Source organism: Panthera tigris, chromosome A3 (genome assembly GCF_018350195.1).
Source record: "Panthera tigris isolate Pti1 chromosome A3, P.tigris_Pti1_mat1.1, whole genome shotgun sequence".
Classification (NCBI taxonomy): domain Eukaryota; kingdom Metazoa; phylum Chordata; class Mammalia; order Carnivora; family Felidae; genus Panthera; species Panthera tigris.
In genome coordinates, this window is record NC_056662.1 from 110,605,801 (window position 1) to 110,633,057 (window position 27,257).

The following is a 27,257-nucleotide window of genomic DNA, read 5'->3' on the forward strand; positions in this document are numbered from 1 at the left end:
TATAAGTATGTCTTCTTTTAAACAAAGGCTCAGTTTTCTTCGGATTTTAGTCAAAAAATATTTGACTGTATTTCTGGTTTTAGTGCAGCATTGCTGAAGAGTGTTATGACAAACAAAGAAACTATCAAAATGAAATCCCATTGTTTAGTTTAAGAAGTAAAAATCCCTCAAGTACATAAATAACATATCTTGTGTATTTATGATACTAGCTCCTTCATTAGCGTTTGTCTCAGGACTAGTCCCCAGTGTTCTTCACGGTCTTGATGCACCGTAAAGGCCTAAGTCTCACTAAAGGAAGCAGTCGATTTCCTCAGGTCTTTCTGAAGGGTAAGACAAGCCCTTGCTATCAAGGAAAGCTGCTCTGCATTATGATAGACTCTTCTAAGTAATACAGAACATAGAATATATGAGTATAGGCTATTTCTTCTCTTGCAAAATGAATTTCATTACAGACATTTTGCTTGTAAAAAAACCCCAAATAATTCTAGATGACATTTAGTTTTCTTCAGTGTGTCAGAGTTAAAAAAAAACAAAACCCCCCCAAAAACCCATATCCCTCATTCCTACATTGCTAATACCACACTCTTACTGCTCAGATAATTTCTCTTCTTCCTTTGTGGTGAGATTTGATGTGGGAATGGACATTGGGAGACCAAAATGCTCAGAAATGATTGATATACTCTCTCCTTTTTCCCTTTGTGGCAAAGAATACGAGGTGTCATATCCTCTTTAAAATAGATCCCATCTTTTTTTTTTTAAATAATGTTCATTTATTTTTTTTGTGGGGGTGGGGGAGTGGCAGAGAGAGAAGGAGACACAGAATCCAGGGCAGGCTCCAGGTTCTGAGCTGGCAGCACAGAGCCCGATGCGGGGCCCGAACCCACAAACTGTGAGATCATGGCCTGAGCTGAAGTCAGATGCTCAACCGACTGAGCCACCCTGTGCTCCTAAAACAGATATCATTTTGAAAGTTTGTTTTTAAATCCTCATAAAACATTTTTTCAAGTCTGCATAACTCAGAAAGTATTTTTCTTATCCTCTTTGTGATTACTTGTTATGCAGTAGGCCCAGTGCTTAGTATTAAGGTAATGAATACATCTTATTGATATCGGAAATTCATTTTCTTTGTCCTGACATGTTTCGGTTTTGAAGAATTTAAAAAATCTGTTACTTTATTGGCAAATCTAGTCCAAATTGGCCAATTCTTTGAGACCTTACAGAGCCTCACATATCTCTTGGTTTAACTACTCTTTTGGCACTAAATATATACATGGAAATCTCTCAGAGAGCAAGGACCAACCATGGCATTTCTGGTATTCATGATCATATCCAAACATGCATGAAAAATTCTAGTCCCAGATCTGGCTATGTAACTTTAAATTTATCTTGATCTCACTTTCTCCGTAAATAAATACATAAACAAGTAAATAAATGGAATATGTAGATTCCTGCTTCAATATAGCAAAAGAGCTCGTCGGTTTTTTTCTACAGTGGGTTGTAAGAATTGGCCAGATATCGTGTATTAATTATATCAAGCAAAGAAAATTCTGCTGTCTAGAAAAGGATAGATGAGTAGAATTTTCTCACTTTAAAGTTTTTCTTTTTTTATTTGGACTTTAAAATGAAGACATCTGCTACCGTTTATCCTATAGTGAGTGCTAGGAGATTACCATGTGGTGAAAAAGTAGCTTATTGATATTAATTAATAAAATTGGAAATAGCCAATAATTAATGATTCTACTTCTTGAGTGTTTTGGTAATCATGAATGTTTATAAGTTTCTTGCACTATTCAGACTTGGTGTTGGAACGGATTTTCTTTACTGTAAATTCTGCCACTTACTATGTAAGAGATGCAACTCAGAATATCTGAAACTCTTCCATTACGTATTGGAACTAGCACACAGCAATTTATGTGTGCATAGAAATGCATTAGAATAAATAGAACAGGCTAGAGTATTTGGATCAACTTGCTGGCTAAAAACAATTTAGATAGCTCTGAATAACAAATATTTTCTTAAGAATATAGAAGAAGTTATTAAATAGCCTAGAGCAGACCAAAGTTGCCACTAGAAAGAATGGGAAATGCTAGGTAAAACATACTTTAGGATCTGTTTGAAATCATCCAGACCTATTGAGGTAATGACATTAAGAGACCGAGATTCTGGAGAAATGGAAGTCATAGAGAGAAGAGCCCAGCTCTCTGTCATAGTTTATCCCAAAAAGAATTTGCCAAATCTTCATGCTGGATGAGAAGCTGAAAACCAGGCTGAGGATAGCTAGCTGCCAAGAACCAGAGAATTAAGCAGAGCTTTAGCAATCAGACAGTTTTAAGGTACAAACTTTTCAGGGCAGGCAGGATTTGAGGTGCCAACATTGAGGAGAGAGGGGAGGTGCTGAGAAGTGAGCCAAATCCTCTCTTTTTCTCCCCTTATAGCATTTAGTGAATTGTTAAGGTGCTTGGAGAAAGGGACTAAGAACCTAAAAGAATACTTGAAAATGTATACAGTTATCATGAGTCTCCTGGTGAAAAGAAGACAAAAATGGGAGTTCTTGACCGGCAAAGAAGGTGGGCCTTTACTAAACACTCACAGGCCCTTGGTTGAGATCTCTAAGAGCTAAAGTGGGAAGCTATGGTCGAACAGAAATACCCATAGCTTCCCCCAAACTGTACCACATCTTTGAGTCACTTCACTCCCTAATTGAATAAAGGATCCGTTCCATCATAGCCTGCCTAAGAAAGGACAGGCTCAATTCTATCTGAAAGAAGAGAATATTATTCAATGGCTCTAAATGTTTCATGAATAATAGTCAGCACTTAATAAAAAAAAAAAAAGACAAAACTAAGCATACCAAAAAAAAAAAAAAAAGGAACAGCAAAACCAGCAATAGCAACAAAGCACAGATGATCCTGGTGTTGTAGCTATAAGACTAGAGACTTACAACTTAATATGTCCAAGAGCATAGATAACAAAAGGAAGAATTTCATCAGATAGCTGTTATCTAGTGGAAAAGAAACAAATGGAAATTTCTGAGCTAAAATGCGATAATGGGAACCAATGATTCAACATATGGAGTTACCTACAGATTGAACAGATGATTAAAATGACGAGTAAAATAGTAGGTGAGTAAAATTAATCTGGGCCGAAGAAGGAGAAAAATGTGTGTGGAAAGTATAGAAGAAAGTGTTAAAGACATACAGGATACTGTTAAAACAACTAATACACATGTAATTGGTGTCACAGAAGAGAAGATAGAGGCAGAAGCAGTATTTTAAGAGATAATGGTTGAGAATTCCCCCACCGTATGAAAACTCAAAGAAGTATTATGAATCCAAAGCAAATTAAATATGAAGAAATTCATACGTCCAAATATCCCCGTGAAACTTGGAAACAGAGACAAAGACAAAGGAAAAAGTCTTGGAAGGAGAGAGGTACAGGAATATTGAGACTGATACCTGGCTTTTAAGGAGAAACAAAAGAAATGTGTTAATACAGTGGAATGACATCTTGAAAGAAATTAAAGAAATAACTGACTCTATAGAATTCATCGTAACTGAAAATATCCTCGAAAAAAAAGGTTACGTAAATTTACTTTCATTCTAACAAAAACTAAAGAAGTTATTACCAACAAATTCACACTTAAAATTAAAAAAAAAAAAACAGCATTAAAAAGAAATTCCTTTGACAGGTGGTCACATTTGGTAGCTAAGAAATGCATGAGGGAATAAAGCCCTAGAAAAACTAAGTATGTGGGTAGATACCTATTGTACAAAACAATGGTATTAATGTATTAAGATGCATAAAATTTATGTGGAGTTAAAATGCATGGCAGAAATTGGGGCGCCTGGGTGGCGCAGTCGGTTAAGCGTCCGACTTCAACCAGGTCACGATCTCGTGGTCCGTGAGTTCGAGCCCCGCGTCAGGCTCTGGGCCGATGGCTCGGAGCCTGGAGCCGGTTTCTGATTCTATGTCTCCCTCTCTCTCTGCCCCTCCCCCGTTCATGCTCTGTCTCTCTCTGTCCCAAAAATAAATAAAAAAACGTTGAAAAAGAAAAATTAAAAAAAAAAATGCATGACAGAAATAACAATAAGAGGAATGGGGTAACTAGATTAAATGTGTTTTAAAGTCAGTGCGTTTTCAGCCAAGACGTAAAGAAATAATTTATTTCTGACTTTAATAAGTCACAGTTACATATTGTAATCATGAAATTCATTGTAAAGAATGTATAACTAATAAGCTAATTAAAAGAAAATGAATCAATAATGAAATAATTAATTTCCAAGAGGAGACAAAAGAACATAAAACAAGTGGGACAAATAGAAATAGTAAAAGCTAAATATAAAATCAACTATGTCAAACAATACATTTAGTATAAGTAGACACAATGCTCCAATTAAAATAGTACTATATGACTAGATTTTTAAAAATGCTCAAATTTACTGACAAAAACACTTTAAACACAGAAAGGTTAAAAATAAAAGGTTGGGAAAAGATCTATTAGGCAAAAAGAAAGCTGATATATCAGTAAGAGAAACAATGTATGACAAGAAATATAACGAGGTAATGAGAACTTCCTAATGATGCAAAGGTCAACGTACTAGAAAGACTTAACAGTGTTCCATTCATATGAACTTCACAGTAGGGATTCAAAGATATAAGATAAATATAGATAGAATTACTTTAAAAATGACAAATCTAAAATAATAAAGACTTTAATAGACCACTCCCAGTGACTGGTAGTACAGGCAGATTTTTAAAAATCAGCAAGTATATGAGGAATACAAATATTGTGGTAAGCATAATTACCATAGTTGACGTGAATAGATCACTGCCTCCAACAATGGCAGAATACACAACATTCTCAAGTGCACACAGAATATGAGTGTACTCAGTTTTGGAAAATGTTTCATGTGCATGAGTAATATTTATGTATTCAGTTATTATTTAGATACTAAGAAATGCAATTCAAAGAAATCCATAAGCCAAAGAAGAAATATTAATGAAAGTTAGAAAATATTTTAAGGGGCTCCTGGGTGGCTCAGTTGGTTAAGCGGCCGACTTCGGCTCAGGTCACGATCTCGTGGTCCGTGAGTTTGAGCCCCACATCGGGCTCTGTGCTGACAGCTCAGAGCCTGGAGCCTGTTTCAGATTCTGTGTCTCCCTCTCTCTCTGCCCCTCCCCTGTTCATGCTCTGTCTCCCTCTGTCTCAAAAATAAATAAACGTTAAAAAAATTTTTTTTAAATAATTAATCATGGAAATATCACATATCAAAGACTGGATGTGACTAAATCTATGCTTCAAGAAAAATTCACATTGTAAAATTAATATATTCTGTTTATAAGTATCCATTATATTTAAATATTCACTCTAGCAATTGAAAAAAGAGCTAATTAAGTATAATAAAGTACAAGGAAGAAAATATAAATAAGTGCAGAATTGTAAAATTGAAAATAAATGTATAATAAGAAATCAACTAATAGAGAAAATTATTTGAAAATATATAAAATGTTCACACCCATGGTAAGACTGACCAAGAGAGAGATACACAAAAATTAGCATTCTTAAGAGTGAAAAAAGAGTATCAATAAAGGTCCTATAGATACTGAAAATAAAATAAGAGTATATGATAAAGGATATTTTGCCAGTCAGTTTGAAACTCTGCACAGAATAGATAACATCCTAAAAAAATATCCAAAGCAAACAAGAATTAAAAAAAACACAAAATGTTTTCATATTAAATTCATGGAAATTTCAGTCCATATACCTTTATGGTGAACTTTCCTAAACACCAATTTTATGCGAAAATATCCAGAGCAAAGAAAATAGAAACTATTTATTTATTTATTTATTTATTTAATGCTTATTTATTTATTTTCGAGAGAGAGAGAGAGTGAGAGAGTGAGAGAGCAAGCATGAGCAGGAGAAGGGCAGAAGTAGGGGGAGACAGAGAATCCCAGGCAGGCTCTGAACTGCCAGGACAGAGCCCAATGCGGATCAAACTCACAAACTGTGAGATCATGACCTGAACCAAAATCAAGAGTCAGATCCTTAATGGACTAAGCTATCCCGGTACCACTTTTAAAAATTAAATCCCAGTTAATTAGCATTTAGTGTAATAATGGTTTTAGGAGTAAAATTTAGTGATTCATCACTTACATGTTGTACCCAGTGCTCATCCAAACAAGTGCCCTCCTTAATGTCCATCACCCATTTGGCCCATCTCCCTACCCAACACCCCTCCAGTAACTCTGAGTTTGTATCCTGTACTTAAGAGTCTCTTAGGTTTGCCTCCTGTTTTTATCTTATTTTTCCTTCCCTTCCCCTACATTCATTTGTTATATTTCTTAAATTCCACATATGAGTGAATCATATGGTATTTGTCTTTCTCTGACTGACTTATTTCACTTAGCATAATACTCTCTATTTCCTTCCATGTTGTTGTAAATGGCAAGATGTCATTCTTTTTGACAGCTGAGTAGTATTCCATTGTATATATAAACCACCTCTTCTTTATCCGTTCATCAGTCGATGGACATTTTGGCTCTTTCCATACTTTGGCTATTGTTGATAGTGCTACTATAAACATTGGGGTGTATGTGCTCCTTCGCATCACCATGTTTTTATCCTTTGGATAAATACGTAGCACTGCAACTGCTGGGTGGTAGGGTAACTCTATTTTTAATTTTGGGGGGAACTTCCATACTGTTCTCCATAGTGGCTGCACCAGTTTTCATCCCCACCAACACTGCAAAAGTGTTCCTCTTTCTCTGTATCCTTGCCAACATATCTTGTTTCCTGAGTTAATTTTAGCCATTCTGACAGATGTGAGGTGGTATCTCATTGTGGTTTTGATTTGCATTTCCATGAATCAAAAAGGCATAGGGTATCAGAATAGAGTAAAAAACAAAAACAAAACAACACACACACAAGATCCATCTTATATGTTGCCTACAAGAGACTCATTTTAGACCTAAAGCCGCCTGCAGACTGAAAGTAAGGGGATGGGGAACCATCTATCATGCTAATGGACATCAAAAGAAAGCCAGAATAGCCATACTTCTATCAGACAAACTAGATTTCAGAACAAAGACTGTAACAAAAGATGAAGAAAGTCATTATATCATAATTAAGGGACCTATCCACCAAGAAGATCTAATAATTATAAATATCTATGTCCCCAAATTAGGATAACCCAAATATATAAATCAATTAGTCACAAAAATAAACTTATTAATAATTATACAATAACAGCAGGGGACTTTAACACCCCACTTATAACAATGGACAGATCATCTAAGCAGAAAATCAACAAGGAAACTGGTTTTGAATGACACCCTGGATCGGATGGACTTAAAAGATATATTCAGAACATTTCATCTAAAGTTCCAAAATACACATTCTTCTGGAGCACACATGGAACATTCTCAGAATAGATTACATGCTGGGTCACAAATCTGCGCCCAATAAGTTAAAAAAGATTGATTTTAATCATGCATATTTTCAGACCACAACACTACGAAACTTGAAATGTGGTTGAAATCAACCACAAGAAAAATTTTGGGAAGATCACAAATACTTGGAGATTAAAAAACATCCTATTAAAGGATGAATGGGCTAACCAACAAATTAAAGAGGAAATCAAAAAGAACACAGAAGCCATTGAAAATGAGAACATGACAGTCCAAAACCTTTGGGATGCAGCAAAGGTGGTCCTAAGAGGGAAGTATGTACCAATTCAGGCCTTCCTAAAGAAGGAAGGAAGTTCTCAGATACACAACCTAACCTTGCACCTCAAAGAGCTGGAAAAAGAACAGCACATAAAGCCCCAAAACAGCAGCAGAAGGAAATAACAAATATTAGAGCAGAAGTCAAGATATTAAAATAAAAAATATATATATATATACGTACATATACGTATATATATACATAAATATATAGTAGCACAGATCAACAAAACTAGAAGCTGGTTCTTTGAAAGAATTAACAAAATTAATAACCCCCAGACAGATTTATCAAAAAGAAAACGGAAAGGACCCCAATAAATAAAATCATGCATGAAAGAGGAGAAATTGCAATCATTTTAAAGGGCTATCATAACCTTTTTATCAAAATATGACAAGGATATTAGAAGAAAATTATAAGGCAGTTTCTCTCAGGAAAATAGATATGAAAATAGAAAAATTCTAAATCAAGTATTGGCAAATTGAGTTTAGCAATATTCAAAAATAATAAATATACCATAATCAGATAGATTTATCCAGGAGAGATAGGTTGGCATAAAGTTTAAAAATTATTTAGTATTATCACACAGATTAAAGGAGGAAAATATACATTTATTTCTATAGATTCAGAAAGGGCATTTGATAACATTAAACGTTTAGTACTCATTTATGGTAAAACTCAGCAAACCAGGAATCTCAAAAACTCCTTTATTCCAATAAAGATTATCTATAAAAATCTGCATTAAGCATTATATTTGATAAAATATTTAGTATTTATTCCAAAATTGGGAGGACATATAGAAGCCTACAATAATCACTTCTCCTCAGCATTTTACTAGATGTCTTGGCCTATGCAATAAAGTAAGGAAAAAAACAGTTCTAAGTATTAAAGATGAAAAATAAAATTTTTATTATGTATGGGTGGCTTCATTTTATAAATGAAAAACCTAACAGTGGCCATGAAGAACCTGCTATATTTAATAAGTAAATTTTAAAGAGTCCCTGGACAGAACTCAATATAACAATTCCGTTCCATTTCTATATAGTGGCAGCAATCAGAAAACTATAAAAAAACCATGGAAAAAATCAAGACAATTTACACAAATGGAGGGGTACCCCGTGCTCATGGATTGGAAGACTGATTATACTATGCCTATCAATTCTACCCAAATATATCTATAGATTCCCATATACAGATGTAATTCGAATCAAAATGAGAATCTATTTTATTGTGGAAATTAACAAATTTATTCAAATTAATTCTAAAATTTGTACAGAAATATAAAGTGCTAAATATACCCAAGACAATATTGAAAAAAAGAAAATACAACTTTTAAAGAGGATAAAAATTGGCAGGCTTGCACTACTGCATATTAGGTTTTATTGCAGGGGCCAAATAATTAAGAAAGCGTCCTAGTGTAAACATAGACAAAAAGACCAATAAAACAAAGTAAAGAGTTCAGACACAAACTAGAACTTTCATAGTCAAATGGCTTAAGATAAATGACACAGTGACACGGTAGTGAAAAAATATTGTTTAATAAAAGTTGCTAAATTGATTGGCTATCTATTTGGGGGGGAAATGAACCTTGACCATGCTTCACGTGGTACAGAAAAATCAATTCCAGTGGATCACAGAGCCAAATGTGAAAGGTAAAATAATAGGAGTAAATACAGTAAAAAATAAAGTAAACCGTAGGAGACCATCTTTATGTCCTTAGAGTAGGCTACAGTTTCTCATGAAGGACACTAAAAACATTAACCATAAAAGTAAAACTTGATAAATTAGACTCCACTAAAATTAAGACCTGGGTTCACCAAAGTCACCCTTAGCACATAAACCAAGCGCTTTAGTCCAATCAGGCTGCTGTTACAAAATACCACAGGCAAAATGGCTTATAAATAATGTGCATTTATTTCTCACAATTCTGGAAGCTGGAAGTCAAAGATCTGGCTGCCAGCATGGTTCCGGTTCTTCCAGTTTGCAGCCTGCTGACTTTATGGTTCAACTTCGCATGATAGAAGGGGTAAGGGAGATCTCAGGCCTCTTTTTTATAAGGGCTTTAATCCCGTTCATGAGAGCTCCACCTTTATCACCTTATCACCTCCCAATGGTCTCACCTCCTAATATTGTCACCTTGGGCATTCTGCTTTCAACATATGAATTTAGGGGGTGGGGTGGTTGGTGAGGAGGACAGAAATATTTAGACCATAGCACCCAGTCTAATCCTGAGAAAAACATAGGACAGATTTCAATGGATAGGCATCCTATAAAATATTTGCCCAGTACTTATCAAAAGTTGTCAAGATGATCAAAAATAACATCTGGGAAACTGTCATGTCCAAGAAGTGTCTAAGGAAACGTGACGATTAAGTGTAATGTGGATGCTGAATGGGATCCTGGAAAAGGAAAAAAAAAAAAAGGAAATTTGAACAAAATATGGACTTGAGTTAATAATAATAAGGGAATGGTGTAAAGGTTTTAAACAAGATCATTAAAGAATTTTACCTGACATATATGTAGAGAATATATTTTTCCAGTATGTATAAAATATTTCCAAAGTCTAACCATATACTGTCTACAAAGAAAATCTTAAGAACTTTCAAAAGAAATATAATACAGATTACTTTCTGTGACCATAGTATGATCAGGCTACAAATTCATATTTAAGAGATAATTAGAAAAACTTGCAGGCTAAGAAATAATTTCAGTACTCAAAACACATAAGCCAAAGACAGATTCATAATAGAAATCAAAATTTTTGATCTCAATGATAAAAAATGCCACATTTTAAAAGTTTTGGAATACAGTTAAAATAATGCATAAAAACAAAGGACTATTAATGAGTATATTAAAAAAATAGAAGGGTGAAAAATTAATCAGTACAGCATCTATTAAAAATGTATTACATATAGCATAGTGCATAGTATATACACACACATAAAGATGAAGGCAAGGAAAAGATACAGAAGGGAATGTAAGTATACATTAATAGGATAGAAATTAAATAAGCAATTGAAAGAAAGGTTAATCCTTTGAAAAGAAAAGAAAATTGATGGACTTTCGGTGACACCAATCAAGAAAAAGATAAATCTCAAGTTACAACGTTAGGACTAAAACAAGGGAAAACCAAAATAGATATTACGTATTAAAAAGATAGTAAGAGTTTTTAAGAATAATTTTTTGCCAATATATATAGAAATACATATGAAATAGAGACATTATACAGAAATTATAACATTAAAACCTATTCAGGAAGAAATATGAATGAATAATATTAAAGAAACCTAACCAATGGTTGAGAATATTCCCACAACTTTGAGGCACCTGGGTGGCTCAGTCGGTCAAGCATCTGAGTCTTGATCTTGGCTCAAGTCATGATCTCACAGTTCCTGGGATTGAGCCCATCATCTGGCTCTATGCTGACAATGCAGAGCCTGCTTGGGATTCGGTCTCTCCCTCTCTCTGCTCCTTCTCCATTTGCACTCTCTCAAAAATAAATAAATAAACTTGAGAAAATAGATATTCCCACAAATTTACTCCAGGATCAGACAGCTTCACTAATGAATGGTATCAGTAATTTATGAAACTTAAATTCTATTGTAGGAAAAAAGGAAGGACGTAAAGAGATTATTCCAACTAAATTGATAACAAATACAAATTCTGTGCAAAAAAAAAAAAAAAGGAAACTACAAATTAATTCTATTCAGGTACATCAACATAACACAAAATATTTGCAAATTAAGATCTAGGGCAATATATTAAAAGGGTTATATAATGACAAAATTGGGTTCATTTTAGAAATGAAAGGAGGCTTTAACTTAAAAAAAAACTACAAAGACTATCCACTAGATTAACAAACTAAAGGAGAGAAGTCCTATAATAATTTCGGTAGCTGCACAAAATATTTGGAAAAATTTAACATTCATATTAAAACTCTTAGCAAACTAGAAAAAGTAACTGTGATTTTAAAAAACTACACACCATTTCATAAGGTAAAATTTATTAGTGTTCCACATGTTTTCTCAAAAAACATAACATCCAGGCATTTTGCTACCTAAACAAGTTTGAAAACTAGCAATTTGATATCATCTCATTTTATAGAAAACATTGCTCTTTCAAGAAACTCCCAACTAATTCTTGCTTTATATGTCAGATTCTTGCTTCCATTTCCTAAGGATAAATGGTATAAATACTAAAGAAAAAAAAACTGTTCATTTATTTTTCAAGCACTTAGTCACAGTTCTTTTTCCATTTTTTTCTTTCCCTTTTTACCTCAAATAAATCATCTCTATTTTCTTAGGGGAAGAATGAATATTTGGCTATTATCTCATTATAAGTATAAATCCTCAGTTTATTCTCATTTGATTTGAACCCCTATTAGTGCCTGTGTATGGTTGCAGATGATCACATCTCAATTTCCATGCTCATATCTTAGTGTCTAGGATCAGTCACACCTGAAAGACGGTGCCTTTGGAAAGAAATTATTGTCCTTGTAAATAGTTCCCATAAAGCTGCCTATTTGATGAAATAGAGGACCTATGTGTCTCTGTATCAGATTATGTGAGATAAAAAAGGGAATGTATGGATGTTAAATGACACAGCAGAGAAGAAGTGCAAATCTGTGAGTCTGCGCTAGGAAGTATCATATTTAGAAGAAAGTCTGTTTGCACAGAAAAATCCTGAAATTGCTCAGAAATCAAGTCAGTGTGTATCACGAAAAGGAGAGGACTAAAAACAGAAGGGACATTTGGAACTACACATATGGTATGCAGCAGTTAGAACCCCAGGTCTCCACCTCCACCTTGCATAATCAGATGAATAGCCATCCTCTACACTTGCAGGAGGGAAGAAGTCTGTTTTCAGGAGAAAATGAACTAGAGATTTCTGACTCTAAGACACCCTGGCCAAAGAAATGGAAAGAGATATCATTATAAACATCTTTGTGCTGAAGGGTGAGTTTCCAGTCTATTCCCCAGGCTGGCTCCTAAGCAAGGCAGAGACTTGTGCCCCTAACACTACTAGCCATCTCTAAAGAAGAGACTGTCCATCTTTTTTGATAAACTGAAAGTTCCAGAGACAAGATCCACAGTCCTATGTGGATGGGTTGGGATGGAAGGTTTGCTAGCACACCCCTGTCACTAGAATGAAACTCCATGGTTTATATAGCCTCATGTCCCAGGCAGTTTTTAGTATCTTACTTACTCTTAAATGTGCATAAACAAAGATCATCAGATATTTGGAGTAAACCTGCACCATGGATAGCAGAAAACAAATAAAAAGAAAAAGGGATACAAAGGAAATGGAGACAATGCATGGATAGAGTCCAAAAAAAAAATAAGATTATTGTGCCAAGAGTTGCAATAGAAAATACAGAAATTCTGAAAGGAGAGAAATGGGAAAAACGAGAGAGGAAATTACCTAATAAATATATATATTTTAAATTATCGATGCTGACATGCATGCCTCTCCAGAAAAAAAAAAAATGTCCATCTAAAAAGTCCAGCAAAATGAATGAAAACAATATATCCACATTAAGGCACATCACAGGAGATTTTAAAACACCAGGGGTATAGAGAAACTCCTAAAAGCTTCCAGAGCAAAAAAGTACATTGATGTGTTTACTTTGAAAATCATCTATAAAAGTATATGAAATAAAAATGTCAGTGGATTCTCCATGGCAGAATTGGAAGCAATGTCGAAATTCTGAGTGAATATGAATTTCAACCGAGATTTGAGAGCTAAGTCTCTAAAATTTTACCCCTTTCCATTATTTTTTATGGAGCTAGTGTAAGGTCTCTGTACTAGAATGAGGCAGTAAATCAAGAAGAAGCAGGACATTGGGGAATCAACCCAGAGGCAGGGTGACGAAATCTCCCCAATGATGAGAAAGGGAAATCCCATAGTGATACTTGTACAAAGCCAAGAGAGTAATCAATCCAAATGGAGAAGCAGAACTGGAGGGTGCGATATTGCAATTTATGAGAAACACGTTAAACCACAGAAATTCAGCTGAGTAAATTTGAAGATCTAATGGCTTAATTAAGCAATTCACAAATGGGGTAGTATCCCATCTAGCAAGTAGAGAGTTTGCTCTGAGGAGTTGTATAAAATGGAAGGATTTTATAGGAGGAGGGTGGGGCAGGGAGTTATTAGCAAAAGAAAAGAAAGGATTGTTTTAGGCAAGGTCACCTTCCCTCAGGAGGAAGGGCAGGGAGTCTTTTCATTCAGATTACCTCACATTCCTTTGGGGGACAAAGAGGGAACAGGTGACAGATGATGTCATTGGTACTTGGAGAAAATTTCCAACTGACCAGTTAAGACTACCTTTCTGGGAGAGGTTGAAACAATTAGGTTGGTATGAAGTCCCAGTTTGGTGACTCGGAAGTGACACTGTTTTAGGCCTGTGGTTTTCTTTTTAACAATACATGTATTTGGTTATACAGATGACCAAAATATATTTGTCAGATATATTTGGTTTTCATCCATAGTTCCTGGCTCACACCTCCCCAAACCCTTGGAATTTCCTCCACAATAAGAGCAATGGGAACGTCTTTTTTTATAATTGGTTTCTGGCGCTCAGTTCTTGAAAATGGTTCAGAACCATCAAGGTGAAAAAATGTCGTTACTCATTATAAGCCCCTTTCCAACACGACTGGGTTTATGTTAAAGAGGTGACTTTTGGAATGCACCTAAGGGTGGAAGCAGATTGCCAGGGGGCATCAACCATGAATAGAGGGTTGGAATTTTCAGTCCTACCCCCTGATTTCTAGGCCAGTAAGAGGGGCTGGAGGTTAAATCAATCAACAATAGCCAATGAATTGATCAATCAAACCTATGTAATGGAACCTCCATAAAACCCCCAAAGGATGGGATTTGGGAGCTTCCAGGTTAGGGAACCAGAATCCTTCTGCATATCAGAGTGCCAGGCACCAAGCTCCAGGAGGACAGAAGCTCCTTTATTGGGAACTGGCCCTATGTGTCTCTTCCTCTGGCTGTTGATCCATATCCTTTGATCTCCTTTCTAGTCAATCAGTAATCTGGTGATAAATAAATGGGTTTCCTGAGTTCTGTAAGCCTATCTAGAAAATTAACCAAACCCAAGTACAGAGTCATGGAAATCTCTTATTTATAGCCAGTTGATCAGAAGCTAGGATGATGGGGAGCCTGGGTGGCTCAGTTGTTTAACTGAGCTCTCAACCTGTGGAATTTGATGCTATCTTCAGGTAATTAGTATCAAAATTGAGTTGAGTTGAATTCTCAAATACCCTACTGGTGTCCAAGAATTGCTTGTTAGCATGGAGAAGCCTACACACACACACACACACACACACACGTTGGAGTTGTATCCAAGAACCTAAAAGGAGTGCACTGAAAGGGTATCTCTAGGAAAAAGAAGAAATATGGAATTGATACATTTTCGATGGACTCTCATGGAACAGTTAGAGGAGGCAGGAAAATTGATGAGGATACGCAAAGAAAAGCAAACAAATGAAAAAAATAAATAAGTAAATAAAATGAAACTATAATTACTTCTAGGGGAGAAATTAGCCACAGGACAAAAAGTATTCTACAAGACATGCAGCAATGAACAATATTTACAGAGACATAATAATAGACACTGAATACTGATGTGTCTAAAACATCTCACATTCAAATAACTTGATTAGAATTTATATAGGTGAGAGAACAAAAATCTATAACTTTTTGAGCCTGGAATTTAGCTCCATATTGTATAGAAACAAAAAGCATTGTTTGCTTGGTTTTAATAAACTTTGAAATTCCTGGGAATGAAATGACCATGTAAATCAAGAGATGACAGTACTGTTTGTGGCATTATGCTAACCAATGCAGCATGCATAGATTAGTTCATATTTTTAGCTGCAACAATACCTTCTGTATTATGTTACCAGAGCATTGGCCAATGATGAAATCTCTGATTCTTACTGTTAATTACTTTCTTTTATTTCCTGTTTATATTTAGGTTAAAGTTTTTTACTGAGAGCTTTTTAATTATACATGTGGGGAGATTGTGTTTCCTTGAATTTAACTTGGGATAGTGAGGAGGATTTGCAAAGCATCTGCTATAAACAGTGCTGTGGTTGTTAGAATTAAGAACTACTGCACTTACGAAGCAGGAAGACCACTCCTCAGTCTCTTTTCTACACCAACCTCTGGTGCTTCAGTATCCCTTTCTTCCTGATTTACCAGAATGTTCCTTGACTGACAATACTAGTCAATTATGATACTCCTTTCTATTGATTACTGAACCTGTCTTAGACCAGCAATCCAAGTATTCACTCCCAATGTATCTGAATTCATATGTATTTGCCACTTTCTAATAGAGGTGTACCATACTATGTGTTCATTATCCTCTTCTCACCAACCTCCTCTGAAGCAACAGGATTTTCTAAAGTAGTTCCAAGACTTAACCTTAAGAAGAGATCAAATTTGGGAGCAACTGGGTGGCTCAGTCATTAAAGCATCCAACTCTGGATTTCGGCTCTCATAGTTGGTGAATTTAAGCCCCACATTGGGTTCTGTGCTGACAGCATCGAGCCTGCTTGGGATTCTCTCTCTTGCTCTCTCACTGCCCCTCACCCACTCATGCTCTCTCTCTCTGTCTCTCTGTCTCTCTCTCACTCACTCATCAAAAATAAATAAAGAGGAGCGCCTGGGTGGCTCAGTCGGTTAAACATCTGACTTCACCTCAGGTCGTGATCTCACAGTTCATGGGTTCGAGACCTGCATTGAGCTCTGTGCTAACAGCTTAGAGCCTGGAGCCTACTTCAGATTCTGCGACTGCCTCTCTCTCTGCCTCTCCCCCACTTGCACTTTGTCTGTCTCTCAAAAATAAGTAAACATCAAAAAAATTGAAATAAAAAAGTAAATAAACTTAAAAAAAGAAGAGATCAAATTCCATTTTTCATTTTGAATTCTAATATAACTCATTGTTTATAGATAATATTTCTGATAAATTACCACGATCTTCTCTTTTTCTACATAAGTAACCTTTCAAAACTGGCATGAAACAACCATTATCTTATTTGCTTATGATTCTGTTCTATTGGTCCACTGTGTCTTACTTGTGTTCTTGCATTTTTTTTTCTGGTCTAAGCCGTTTTGTGATCATTTAGTAGCTCACCTCGAGCTGGATAGTCTAGGATGACCTTGGCAGTTGGCAAAGTTGTTCTAGTGGGTCTCAGTTGAGGCAGCTTGCCATTGCTACGTGTATCTCTCCTCCTCTGCTAGGCTAGCCTTCCATATATGATAGTCTCAAGTTTCCAAGAAGAAGTCGGGGAGGGAAAGACCCAGTGTCCAGCAATTTTTAAACTTTTGCCGGCTTTACATATACTAATGCCCTGTTGGCCAAATAAAGTCACAGGGCCAAGGCCACTATAAAGGATTAGAAAAATAGACTTCATCTTTTGCTGAGAGGAGCTGCAAAATATTGTGACCCAAATTTCATTCAGTATACCACCTTCCCCTGAATTCCTAGGGATTTTAGAATCTAATTATACAACTGTCATCATAACCTATTTTGTAAATATAACCTACATTTTGTTCATATTCAATCTAATGACCCTTGTTTAAATCTTCAATTTAGGACTTTTCCCTAAATAAACACACACACACTCACACACACACACACACACACACACACACACACACACACACGGTGCCAACCCTCCAAGGGACCATAATCCTATTCTCTAGCGGGTTTGCATTATCATTTATTTCTGCTCCTTTATTTCTGCAAGTTAGACCTTGCTTCCTTTAGTCCAGAGTAGAAAGCTACAATACAGCACTCATTTAAAACTTAATTCTGTATGTGAGTTTTAATCACCAGATGCCCCTTATTTCGAGGGGTTTAGATATCTTAGTAAAGGTAAGGCTGCAGTCACAAGGCTGACATCCGTGGCTGGCATTTGTTTGGTCATTTAGTTAACTGTGCCAGGCATAAACAACAGACAGGGAACATAACTGAGGAGAACGCGTACATTTTCCAAATCAGTTATAGAGAGAGTTCATCAAAGTAGGTGCCTTTATGAAGATTACCAAATGCTAACTTAATAAAAAAATTCCTATGGAATACTATTTAAAAATGAATAAGCACCCAAGAAAACATTGGGTTCCCTCCATACTTTTCATATTATGTAATGTTTTTTAAATCTAATTTGTTTATGCCTGGCTTAATCCTTTGACTTCAGTGAAGGAAGTTTGTAACTCACCCTTATCTATACCTTGAAATAAAATACCATGCAGGATGGACAGCACAGGTTTAGATAGCCCAAAGTCTTTCCTGTGGTAGTAGTGTTTCTTTATGCAGCTACAAATAGGTCTTTTACATACCTAAAATTGTCAGAAAATTAAAAGGATGGACTTAGGTGGGGCTTCTGGTCTTTTAAAGAGCAAATTAATTTTGCCATTTCTCCAACTCTCATTTCACTATAGATGCAGTGTAAGAGGATATGCATATGTAATAGGATTTAAAGCAAGAAAACAAGTCACTTAAATCAACTTGACTATATTTTCTACATTTTAAAAGCATGCTTTTCATTCTGCCTTGACAGAAAAGAGAACCTATTCTCTCCCAAAAGATGACAAAGTATCATTCGAAAAACAAATACAATCCTTAGAATTAATCTGAAGTTGTACCCATCCAGGGGCTTGTTTTACAAACAATTCAATTCAGTTCTTGTAAACTGCTATAGTTAAAGAGCCACATCACCTTCCCTGGATTGCCGGTGTTTAATACTGAAATTTAAATGAACTAAAGATTTAAAACATATTTCAAATAGTCTCATCACAAATTCAATTAAACATAACCATTTTAAATCATAGAATATCGTAGAATATCATATTCTAGTGTATATACCAGTGTAATGTATAACTGGTGAAATTTAATTTTTTGATTTATATTGCTATTTCAAATATATGTATTGAAAATTACAGTCACTGTCTTTAAAACATAGTCATTGGTGTTGCAAGGTATTTAGGGGCATCCCAACATTTATTTTTGATTTATTTAATATTGTTCTTAACAGGAAACTTATTAGATTATAATATTAGATAGTGTGACTTTCATCACATCAAAGGAATAATGATATTATACATTTTGGTGTCTCTATCATATTAGGAAAAAATTCCTCAGATTTTTTTATTTTACAGATGAAGAAAATTAAGCTATAAGATGCTTATTAAAGTTTCAGAGCAAATTAGAATGTGTCTTAAGATTGACAACTTAATTCAAGACTGCCTTTACTTATTTTCAGATGTAGAATTTTTACTGGGCATTTAAATTTCTGACAAATTGCCAAACACAATGGACAAGGCTTCTTAATGAGGTGTGGACTCATGATTGAAACTACAGGGTTAAAACTGGAGCACAGAGACCCCAATTAGCATCTTTAGATAAATGAGTTCCAATCCTGAGAGTGGTTTGTGGGAGGAATCCCAAACTCCTCTGTATGAAAAATCCTGAATCAAGCAGAATTGAGAGTCAATCAAAGATGCATTTGCTTTGGTGATAGTTCAAAATTTTATGCAAAGGTTTGCTGGTGTCCTCTTGAGCTAAGAAAGAGGGAAAATATAGTACTAATGAATTTTTAGTGCTGAAAACATGAAATTTACCTTCAAGATGAGAGAGCAAATACATTTACCGTTTGTATTATCTGCACCTAGAATTTTTGCTGTTAAAGTGCCTCTTCTAGAACAATTTCTTTTAGTAGCTGTGCATGAAATTTCCATGGAAAATGAACTCAATTTACCTTGATTACTCTTTTACAATGCATATGTATCGCTACAGTCAGTCTTGTGAAATTGGTTCCTCACGTACCTAATTTCATAATAACGTAATACCCTAAGGTAGCAACCTAGGAAATAAAGAACTGCATGTTTCATATTGGTATCGGTCAGGCTGACTTCATATCATCAGGAACAAGTGTGGACGGAAAAGAATAAAACTACAAGAGGTTTTGTAGCTGATAAAAATCGATTAGTCACACTCAGGCTATCCTATCATTCAGTTTCACCCTTTTCCTTTGTTTTCCCCCTTTTTCCTGTATAAAAAACAGTGAGGACAGTACTTACTCTCAAGAACTTCAGTCTAGTATGGAAAAAGGAATGGAAGCTAATAGTACGATTAAGGATATACTAATAAAAAACTGACTCCTTTGGTGTGCCTGGGTAGCTCAGTGGGTTAAGCATCCGACTCTTGACTTCAGCTCAGGTCAGGATCTTCTGGTTCGTGAGTTCAAGCCCCGCACTGGGCTCTGTGCTGATAGCACAGAGCCTGCTTGGGATTCTCTGACTGCCTCCCTCTCTGCCTGTCCCCCACTTGTTCTCTATTTCTCTCTAAATAAATAAATAAAACACTCTTAAGAAAAAAAAAAAAACTGGCTCCCAACTTTGAGGGCCTTAAATGCAGTCTGCTCAAATTCTAGGCAACATATACTCTAGGAAAACTTTATTCCATGAGAGGGCTCACTATTGCAATTCCTTATCAAAATGTGCTTTTACTATTGCCTTAACAGAAAAGAGAGAAATAGAGAGGAAGACATTGGGATGAAATGCTTCATCTAAGTCACTTCTTCACATAGTTACAGGCCATACTTACTTTCAAATGTATGGTGGTGGGAGGCAGGGGGTAATACATCCCGGAAGGAAAGGGTTCATGATACAGTGTTCACTAATGTCTGTTATCTTAATATGAAATTACAGATAAAGTGCCAAAAGTGGTAGAAATAGGATTTTTTTTAAATATTACCAAAACAGAGGAGGTATTATTTAGAAGATAGTCTAAAGGATATCTTGAAGAATGATTAGGCATCTATCCAGTGAAAATGGCTGTCCAGGGAGGAGGGATGATGATTGGCATGGCACCACATGCAAGGGAAAGAAGAGGCAGGATTTGATGTCTTTGAGAGTCAACCTGAGGAGCTTTTAATTCCATTCTGAGGAACTTGGAATTTTTCTTATAGGAAAAGGGGAGCTTCTTAGGGTTTTAAGTGGGGGAGTGAAGTGATAATATTTGTGTTTGAAAAATTACTCTTGTTGGAGAAGTGAGAACGGATTTGAGAAGAATGAGACCATAGGCTATTGTAGTCTAGGCAAGAGACAATGTGACTGAAGTACATCATCAAAGCATTGACATCGGAGATGAATTCGAGAGGCACTAGGAGAGAGAAACCAGCAAAGTCATTGATAAGCTGCTATCCACTGGGGACTATACTGTGAAAAATATCATAAAGACATTGGATCTCTACCTGTAAGTACTTTATAACCTAGCAGGAAATCAGACATATAAAGAAACAACAACTGTAAAGGTGTAATTTTCTGATAGGCAATGCTCCTAAGTGAATGCCATAAAAAAAATTGTAACCTTAGATTCTGGATTCATGTTAAATGCTGACTCTTTAATTGATATACCCCGGGGTTATTTCTTGGCTTTGTTTTCTTTTATTTCTACATATCAGCATTGAACTATTTCATGTGTGTCTGGCAAAGAATATGTTCTTACCTGCAATGACCTGCATGGCAGTTCCTTCTGAACCGCCCATTTGCACACAGTCATCCTGAATATTATTGTCATCCAGATTCCCATGCTTCCGAAATAATGAATTTAATAAATTTCATTCCCTGACCATATCCTTGGAAGATGATATTTGAAACCTGGACACTTGATGGTGGAAGTTCAATTGGGGTGCCGTTAAAATAGACAGAGATATTCCTCACGTCTTTAGCCTTTTATTCTGAAAGACCAGCTTAATTTGCACCATACATTATGTGTTCTTATCAGGGAGACAAACATAATACAAAAGTCATCGCAGTCTTCTTCCTGGTCTTCATTCTTTCGCTTTCTCATTTCTTTGCAGTCATCTCTGATCATTTTCTGTGTCCCCTTGCAAATAACTTCATATTTTCATGTCCTTTTCCTGCAGCAGCGTCTGAGGAGGTTCTGAAACCTCTGTGCTGCTTTCTTCCCTGCCACTGCGACTTCTGCTAAATAGGGAGGAGCTTTAGAAACTGTGGCGATTAGCTTTCGCACGCAGACGACCCCTCCTTTCTTAAGCAAATAAAACTTTATTATTAAATACTAGTTGAAATAAATAAGCTATCATTTATGACATAGAAATTACTCATGCAGAGATCTTTAGGATAATGCTATTTAGAGCAGTGGGAATTGACCTAATTATGCCCTGCTTTCTTTATGCCATTTACTTACGTTCGTGTCAATTTTTATATGACCATTTTAAATTTTAAGCCCTCAGAGGACAAGAATTCCATCTACATTACTCTATAACATTCAGCAGAGCCTCATTCATTAGCTCATACTGCTTTAATATTTTCAGTTTTGCTGATGAAATTGAAATTATTTGAAATTTTGGAGCAATAGGGCTAATTCATCACTAAAAAGGGGTTTTGGTTGGAAACAATTTTATTTACTTTATTAGATACCTATATGCAGTGATAAACATGGATAGTGCTAAAATATTCATTCTACGTTCTCTATCACCAAAAGAAAGTGATTATATTTCTTTTTATCTTAAACTTTTTTAGCAAAGTATTTGAAATAAATATGCAAATAATTCTCTGTAGTATTTAAAAAAATACAGTTCATTCATTCAAAGACTCAATCTCCATATATTTGGTAAAAAAAGAGTTGTGCCATTAATATAATAATGAATCACAAAATCTGATTCAAGAGAGATCTTAGAAGCTATCTCTACTATAAAGATGAAAAACTAAGGCCACAAGAAGTCAAGTGTCTTTGACAAGGAGAAGCATGATTTAGTGGCAACAGCATTGGCTTGGGAATTAGAAAGCTCTAGTTTTATTTCTAGCTATGACAAATAGTTTTTATACATCTGGTTCCTAATATCTTGAAAAAAAGAGATAGGTTGTGTTGTCATTAAGTTCCCTTTCAATTTAAAAGTCCAAAATCTGAAGTTAAAGTCACACTAGGATTAAAAAGAGTAGTCAATGACTGCATTCCTGAGGGCTTAGGGGATCAATGTCAAATGGAGAAAAGTATCAGAATTAAACCCAGTAACAGCAGCACTGGGCAAGCCAAGAGCAGGCAACATTGGGAAACAATTAGATGAGATGAATATGGTTGATACCAAGAAAAATGCATGTGAGAGAAAGATCAAGTCAAGACTTGGCAGCCCAGGCAGGTCAGAGCACACAAGGCCCAGTGGCTAAGAAGTTCAGAAGCTGGTAAAACAAGAGAACACAAAGCAAGAATCATAACACAAAACCTTGTGTGATCTTGGGCTACCAGAGACTCTGGGTCTCAAGAAGTCTGCATAACCAGAATGGTTATACTTCAGCAAGTAAATATGGGGTGGAGGCTAAGGCTAGGGCTCTGAGTTGCAGGTCAAGCATAGTCTCAGAGCCTGAAACTACTGAGGACATTCCTCATTAGAGACCAGAAGGAGATGGGTTGGGAAACAAGGAAGATACTGACATGGAACGCCCCCTTCTCAAAAAAAAATTAATGTTTATATTTTAATATAATATTTAATATTGTGGTATATTGTATATGTTAAAATGTCCCTCACCTTCACATCTCATTAGAAAAGAGTTGAGTCACTGAGTCCTAAGTGGGGATGCAAAATGAATGAAATTGAGAGGTAACTAAATTGCTCTGAATGTAAAGGCGGTATCACGATGGAATTAAATAGAGCTCTACAGAGTGGAAGTTCTGATGACTCACAGATACAGGAGATTTACAAAATAGGCCAAAGGAGCTGGTACTCCCCGAAGAGATGTTTGAAGAGGATTTTTTTCAGAGGGATTTTACACAATTTGTAAAAAACAGCCTTTCTAAGCAGATGTAATAAAATGCCCATTTCTTACTAATGCAACGTGGGCACTTAGGGCACAGGACAAAAATAAATGCTGTCCTGGTCCCATTTGGGCACTGAAAATAATCCATGCCACAAAGAGAGTGGTATTAGAGTGATGTTTACAAACAACAGACTCTTTTAGAAGTTTATTGTCAAATTGCAAATGTTGCCCACCAATACCGCCCACACCCACACACCCACACGTTGTATAGACACACACTGTATACTGAGAGAAGTATGATGGCATAACAGAATGACTCCGGTATCCCTCTGATAAGGGAAAACAGTACTCAAAGAGGGAGTTGTGCATTTATCTCTGCTTCATAGTGATAGACATGGGTTAATGTGCTCATCATAGTTGTTTTTTTTTTATTCTTTATATAAAGAACTATTTTTTAAGCTATAATTTGCTGTACCTCACTCCAGAAGAGGGAACGAAGTGCAATTCTGGGTGCAGGTGAAGGGATGCTGGTAATTAATCCTTCCAGGTATGGAAAGGAGGACAGGTTCCATCCATGCCCTTCCTGCATGGACATGGATGTGTGTGCACCTGAGAATTCTCTGGCACTTGCTTGTAGCTATGTTTCCAGCTGGGAGAGCTACAGCTCCCCTTAGCAAAAGGAAAATATTTTCCACTTTTCAAAAGGTATTATCTGTGCTGCTAAAGATAAGGCAGGATGTAAACCTGACCCATTGGCAGCCCATCAGGAGACATTTATCTGGAAACTTTCCCTGAGGAGACACAACACTGCTGAAAACAAACAGCTGAAACCAACACCTGAAAAGAAAGGAGAGAAACTGGCTAAGCTAGTTTGAGCATTGAAATATTATCATCAATGAGAAATACCATCCTCTTCAACCAATCCTTTTCACTCTTTCTTCTGTGTCCTCATCACTGAAGAAGGGATTTTCTCCATCATCGTGGGATTTTCTTTCAATATTCTATTTCTACTGAGCACCCCTTCCCCATCTGCAGGTATCATTTCTTTCTCTGCTTTCTCCTATCTATATAGGTCTATTCCATTGTTTCCCAATGTATAATCTTCCATTCTGGCAGCTTATACCATCTCCATGTCATCGTCCCTTCCTTGCCTCGTCCCTGCTTTGTCCCTTCCTTGCCTTGAACCCTCACTACCACTCCCGACAAATCACAACTTCCCTTTCCTCTTGACACATTTCCCTAAAAACTTCTCTCAGATAGGACATCCTTCCTGTTACTGCCTTCATATCTTGGTAGAAAATGGAGAGCATTTTCTACTTGTCCGATGCTGCTTTTGATTTTAGTATTGCCAATATTACTCTCCAGCCCCCTTTCCTTGACAAAGGAAGTATATGAGTATACGAGTTTACTTCTGTCCATTTGAGGAGCTTCAACGTGCAAGATGTCGCGGTAGCTACATTGTGCACATGCTTACAATACTGTAAGATAGAAGTAGAGATAAAGTTCTATGGAATATCAGAGGAAGGAGATATTTCTTCTTGTCAGGGTAATGGAAGTTTCTGGGAAGAAAGGGAGACAGTGAGATGGAAGTAAGCATGTAAAATGTAAGGGAAGAGAGGAATACAGAAAGCTGGAGAATAGAGGTTGAAAGGTTTGGCGTATGTCTCAGGAGAAACAGTCTAGTTTGACAGCAAATGCTGAGTTTTGAGAGATATATGTGGAATGATAGTGAAAGGATGTAGTCTGGGAGGCTGCTCAGGGCAAAAGCTAAAAGGAAGAAGATACCTGACAATGGAATGCACTTGTTCAGAAGGTGAGAGAATAGAGAGGAGCCGGACAGGTCATGATTGGAGAGTCAGAGGACAATTGGAGATCAAAACTGCATGGACGAGAAAAGTCTTATCAAGAAATCTGCTATCCAGAGAATCAAAAACTGAGTTATAGATTAAGAAGATTATAGTCTGAAGAGAAGTTGTTCGTTTGATCCTTAAGAGGTCATTAGTTAACACCTCTATCATGTCACATAATAATAATTTCTTTTTTGTGGTAAGAACACTGAAGGTCTAGTTGCTTAGCAGTTTTCAAGTGTATAATATATACTGTTAGCTAAGCCGCAGGAGTAACCATATTGGAATATATGGATGTATCAAATCGATGCATTGTTTACCTTAAACCTACACAATGTTAAAGGTCAATAATATCTCAGTAAAAAAAATTAACAAAAATAAATAAATAAGGAGTCATCAGTGAATTTCAAAAGAAAGATCCCAGTAGGGTCAAGGGGACATAAATGCATTGGGTTAAGTTTTTAGTAGATATGAATAAGTTAAAGGAGTCAATATAGTTTGGGCTTTTAGAAATTAGATAGTAAAAAAAAAAAAAAAAAGGAGATTGGGTCAAAGTTTTAGGGGGTTACTGATTCAAACAAAGAATATTTAAGAGATATTTAAGAGTTAGGATGCACAAAACAAGACTAAGTTATAAATTTTGTACTTTTTTACCCCAGCCCGACCTTTCTAGTGTGAAAGGATCCTGGCTTGTTCTTTAACCTCCTCATTTCTCTTCGTCCTCTAGAACCTGGATAATGAGGAAATAGAGAAGTTGTAAAATTTTTTTTTAAAAAGGCTAAAATAATATATTAAATAAAGATGTGAGCCAGATTGAGAACTGAGAAAAGCAAAAGCCTACATGTGAGTGATTGGAGATGCCTACAGTTTGTGAGGCATTCAGAAAGAAATCACTGGGAAAAGAGGCCTTTCCAGAAGAACTCATGTGTCTTATGAAAATGTTCCTTCTTTGTGATTTCATGAGAAGTATTCAGTAAAAATTTAAAAATTAGCAATTACTTTGAATGCTAAATTAATTTTTCTATAATACCATATCCTATTAAGAGTGTTAAAAATGAGCAGTTACTCCGAATGATGAATTAATTATTTTATAAGACCACATCCTAGTGAGGGTGGAGAAGGAGGCGGCTCTGCTGTATTGTTTTTACATAAATGTGTATGCTGTATTCAGGCACATAGTTGTGTACGGATTTAAGTATGCCTGTGTAATTTAGTAGAGGAAGAAAAAATGCAAGAAGAAAGGAAAACTGACAAGGTAACTAGGGAGCATGAAATCAGAGGTAAGAGGCTAAGCCCACAGGAAGGAGGGGAGCTCCATCCTTTGAGATGTGAGAAGGGAGCTAGAAAAAAGTTCTGAAATATAGAGAAAAGAAGCTGAAGATTTTCATGTAGAGAAATGAATGCAATGCACTCTGCGGAGAATCGGGGATTTGGAGGCTTTCGTAAATGGGCAAGATTTGGAATAGACATATTGAATAATGTTGACAAGGAATAAAAATCTGTTTAGAACCGTGGCCAAGCAGCAACTGAGACCTGAAGAGGGAAGGGTAAGATTTATTTCCATAGACTCTAATCAAATCGCCTTATGACTTTCTCGCTTATGTGTGGTCATGCAGAAGTGGAAGCAGAACAAAATAGCATTGACTTTCCAGTGAACTGCAAGCAAGACAATACTCTTAGTAGTTGGCAATCTTCTAGTAACTACTCTAAGTGCTTGATTCTAAGTTTCCTTAACTTTATATACAAACTCCCACATTTTGTTCTCTATGGGGTTCTGAAAGTGGGTATAGAGCAAGCAGGAAGAAAATCACGCTTGTGGAGCGAGAAAGGGGAAGGAGGAGTTGATCCCTAATCTTAGAACTTTAGGTCTACAGCTAGATCTCCAGATGCAT